Source organism: Sus scrofa, chromosome 1 (assembly GCF_000003025.6).
Source record: "Sus scrofa isolate TJ Tabasco breed Duroc chromosome 1, Sscrofa11.1, whole genome shotgun sequence".
NCBI lineage: Eukaryota > Metazoa > Chordata > Mammalia > Artiodactyla > Suidae > Sus > Sus scrofa.
Window position 1 is genome coordinate 99,310,760 of NC_010443.5, and position 4,731 is coordinate 99,315,490.

General features: G+C 44.7%; 1 long non-coding RNA gene across 3 annotated transcripts; it reads left to right on the top strand.

Moving 5' to 3' along the window:
- Window positions 575-3,323, top strand: LOC102158467. 3 transcript variants are annotated; one of them, XR_002344322.1, is made up of 3 exons: window positions 575-671; window positions 2,072-2,293; window positions 3,281-3,323. It is a non-coding gene; the product is annotated as an uncharacterized LOC102158467 (long non-coding RNA). The 3 variants fall into 3 exon arrangements; XR_300883.3 differs by having other exon boundaries at window positions 585-927; XR_001306122.2 differs by lacking the exon at window positions 3,281-3,323 and adding an exon at window positions 2,388-2,425 and having other exon boundaries at window positions 585-927.

Consider the following 4,731-nt stretch of genomic DNA (forward strand, 5'->3'; position numbering starts at 1 on the left):
GGTGGCTGCAGCGTAGGGTCCTCCTCGATGCAGACCGGCCGCGCGAGGTCCTGCAGACTTTAGGAGCGAGGGGGCGGTGCCAGCAGGGCCGCGCCCCTGCCTTCTCACACATTGGGCACCCAGCCAGTTATCCGCCGCTTTGGAACTCTCAGCCCTCTAAGCGCCATCCCACAGGACTGGGTGGGGGCGGAGGCACTGGGACTAGGGTCCTCGTGAGCGGATTTTTCCCTCACATCGTTTTTAGGACTTTATCTCTGTGTGGTTTTTTTTTTTTTTTTTTAGGGCCACAGCCACGTCATACGGAAGTTCCCGGGCTAGGGGGTCCAATCCGAGTTGCAGCTGCCGGCCTATCCACAGTCACAGCAACACTAGATCCTAGCCCCATTTGCTATCTATAGATCCTTAACCCACTGAGTGTGCGAGGCCAGGAATGAACCTTATCTTCATGGGCACTAGTCAGGTTCATTTCCTCAACGGAAACTCCCATTCTCTATTCCCCCAGGGGGAAAAAAAAAATAATTTGACTCTACCCTATCCATTCTCTTCCCAGCCTTTATAAACCTGCCCCACCTTCCGCAAAAGCTGAAGATCAGTTGGTGCGGCGCTGCCGGAAGTCGAATGGGCGGAGCGTGGAAGATGGCGAGGGGGGATTGGCTAAGCCCATTTTGCAGGTTGGGTAGGCCACTGCCCAGACCGCTGGCAAAGGCCTAGGCCTCTGGGCGGGGGAGGGGAAATAGGTCCCGGGAGGGGGCGGGGAGGTTTGCGCCCTAGGAGTGTAGCGACTGTTTTAGGGCGGAGGCGCCCCCTGTTCCACTTTGCAGGCCCCGAATGAAGCCGCAGTATTTTCCTTATATGATTGGGCCCCATGGCTTGGCAGCGCTGCTGCTGGCCTGGAGCCTGAGAGGATTATAATACGTGACTGGCGAGGTGGGGGCCGGGAACGGGGGTTGGGGGGAAGAGGAGGGGCAGCTGGTTAGGCTAGGGATGAGGGAGGTTAGGGATGCCTCTGCCGCTGTAACTGTGAGCCCTGGTCGATGATGACGTGACCACTGCGCAATCTGAGATCTGGGAACCAGGTGATGGAGTTTGTGCTGAGAACGATCTGAGACCAGGGTAGCAGGAGGCGATCCGGGCAGAGATGGGGCAGATTCTCAGCGCCAGGGCTTGGAGGCCGGCCAGGCTGCCTCAGGCTTCTGATAAGGGGTGGTGGGAGGCTCTGAGGTTTTCTGAGCCAACAGCGAATGCCTTCTCTTCAAACACTTTCGTGGCCCTGTCACATCGTTTGTTGTTGTGGGTTTTTTTTTTTTTTTTTTGGTTTGTTTGGGTTTGGGGTGTTTTGTTTTTGTTTTTGTTTTTTTTTTTGTTTGGGCCGCCACTCGGCATATGGAAGTTCCTGGGTCAGGGATCAGATCAGAGCTGCTCTAGCGTTTTACACCACTGGCTCCGTGTTGGGTGGGGTATCAAAACTGCATCCCGGCGCTGCAGCAAGAACTCCTATTTTTTTTAACCCAGTGTTGTTATTGTGAAAACTTTCTCGAACTTACAGAAAAGTAGAAAGAAACATAGAAAGAGCAAACACTGGTATATTCACTGACTGTATTCTACCCTTAACATTTTGCCATATTTGCTGTATCATTTCCTCTCTTCTTCCATCAAACCATCTTATTTATTTATTTACGCAGACCTTAGTACACTTCACCCCAGGAATACCTTAGTTCATGTTAGAGGTCAGTATTTGTTTACTCTTTTAAGGGAAAATTTCCATGTGTTCAGGATTGAATTGGATTCTTGTAATCCAAACCACTCAAGGCTTTCAAAATGTAATTAGAACATGTCCATAGTTACAGATGTACATCATTCATTTCCCATCCAACTCCCATTTAGCCATTGTTCCCTTTTTCTCACCAGCTATTGTAATTCGATCCTCTGGTTTATTCCTTTTCTTTTTCTGTTTCTTTCATTTGAGCAAATCCAGGAAATTGACAGTCATCGATTCAATACAGAAATTCTAAGATTATTAACATTGTATTTATTTATTTATTTATTTATTTTTGTCTTTCTGTCTTTTTAGGGTCACACCCACGGCATATTCTAGAGGATGAGCAGAGAGTGATAGTAAAATAAAACTGCCACATTTGGGAACTGTTTGTCCAGCATTGAAACAAGCACTTATGAACGCCGTTTATAATTTTTACACTCAGGCAATATGAGAATTGTACAAAACAGAAAAACATAATTCACATAACATCAGACAAATCCAAATTGAGGGACATTTTGCAACTCCATGAAATAGGTAGGGGTTTTTCCTTTCTCTCTCTCTCTTTTTTTTTTTTTTTTTTTGAACTATGACAACATTTTATTTTATTTATTTATTTTTTGCTTCTTAGGCCTGCACCTGTGGCATCTAGAAGTTCCCACCTCAGGGTTATATCTGAACTGCAGCTGCCAGCCTATGCCACAGCCACAGCAACATGGGATCTAAGGCACATCTGTGATTTGCACCACAGCTCACAGCAACACCAGATCCTTAACCCACTAAGCAAGGCCAGGGATTGAACCTGCATCCTCATGGATATTGGGATCTTAACCCAGTGAACCACAACAGGAACTCAACATTTTAGTTTTTCTAAAAAATATTTTATTGAGGTAGAGTTGATTTACAATGTTGTGTTAATTTCTACTGCATAGCAAAGTGATTTAATTAAAAATATATATTATTTTTCACATTCTTTTCCATTATAGTTTATTACAAGATATTGAATATAGTTCCCATTATAGTTTATTATAAGATATTGAGTGGGGCTCTTGAGTGTAGTCCCAACAAGTAGGGGCTTGTTGTTTATCCATCCTATATATATATAGGTTTGCATATATAATGGTTTGCATCTGCTAATCTTAAACTGTACCACAGCAGGAGCTCCTGTGTCATATTTTAGATTCCATTTATAAGTGATGTCATATTTTTCTCTCTCTGTTTCACCTCATTAGTATGATAATATCTAGGTCCATCCATGTTCCTGCAGATGGCATTATTTCATTCTTTTTTATGGCTGAGTAGTAGTCCATTGTGTGTATATACACACCACATATTCTTTATCCATTCATCAGGGCATTTATGTTCTTTCTATGTTGTGGCTATTGTAAATAGTGTGGCTATGAACATAGGGGTGTGTATATCTTTTTGAATTGTAGTTTTGTCTGGATATATGCCTAGGAGTGGGATTGCTGGATCATATGGCAACTCTAATTTTAGTTTGTTTGTTTTTTTTTTTCTTTTTAGGGCCACAGTTATGGCTTGTGGAGGTTCCCAGGCTAGGGGTCTAATCCGAGCCATAGCTGCCGGCCTACACCACAGCCACAGCAATGCCAGATCCGAGCCATGTCTGGGACCTACACCACAGCTGGCAGCAACACCGGATCCTTAACCCACTGAGCAAGGCCAGGAATCAATCCTGCATCTTCATGGTTCTGAATCAGGTTCTTAACCCACTGAGCTACAATGGGGACTCTTATTTTTACCTGGGAAACTGACCTAATAAAACATTGGTATGACTTATGTTGGAGAATGTTTTACCTATGTTCCCTCCTAGGAGTTTTATTGTGTCCTGTCTTATATTTAAGCAATTTTGAGTTATTTTTATGCATGGGGTGAGGGTGTGTTCTGACTTCATTGATCTACATGCGGCTGTCCAACTCCCCAGTATCACTTTGCTAAGGAGACTCTCTTCAATGTATATGCTCACCTCCTTTGTTGAAGATAATTGCTTGTAAGTGTATGGGTTTGGTTCTGGGCTCTCTATTCTGTTGCACTGATCCATATAGTCTGTTTTTTGTGCCAGTACCAGTTTTGATAACTGTAGCTTGTAGTATTGTCTGAAGTCTGGGAGGGTTTGATTGCCTGCTTGGTTCTTTTTCAAGATTGCTTTGGCAACTCTAGGTCTTTTATGGTTCCATATAAATTTTATGGGTAACAGGCAGTGGACACCCAGGGGGACCAGTGTCTGCAGTCACGCCCAAGGGGGCTGTCCCCAAGGCTTGCCCCAGGTGCACAGTGAATGGCACCATTGCTCCTAAAGAAAGACAGTGAAATGAGCCTCCTGTGAGGGAGGGGAGCACACAGCCTGTGCACGAGGGGCAGGGTGGGGGATGCACAGTGGGGACAGAAGAGCAGGGCCCTCTCCCTAGGCTCTGGGTGTCATCCCTTAGATGCCACCAATTGTGATCAGAAACAGTCAGCAAACATTGATGTTTCCACACGCGTTCTGCCAGATACTCAGGAGTTGCTCTATGTCCATCTGTCTGTCTACCTGTCTGTCCATCTGTCTACCCATTCCTCCCTCCACCCATCCATCCATCTACCTACCTATCTATCCACTTATCTCTCTGTCACCTGTCTACTCTTTCTATCTCTGTAACAAGTTTCAAAGAAAAGATCGTGGATGAGCAGAAGACTGGATTATTCTAGTTCTGCAAAAAGTGTAATGGCTAATTTGATAGGGATCACATTAAATCTGTAGATTGCTTTGAGTAGAATGGCCATTTTAACATTATGAATTCTTCCAATCCCAAAGCATGGAATATCTTTCCATTCCTTTGAATCATCTTCACTTTCCTTAACCCACTGAGCAAGGCCAGGGACCGAACCCACAACCTCATGGTTCCTAGTCGGATTCATTAACCACTGAGCCATGATGGGAAATCCTTCAAATATATTTTCTTTTTTTTTTTTTT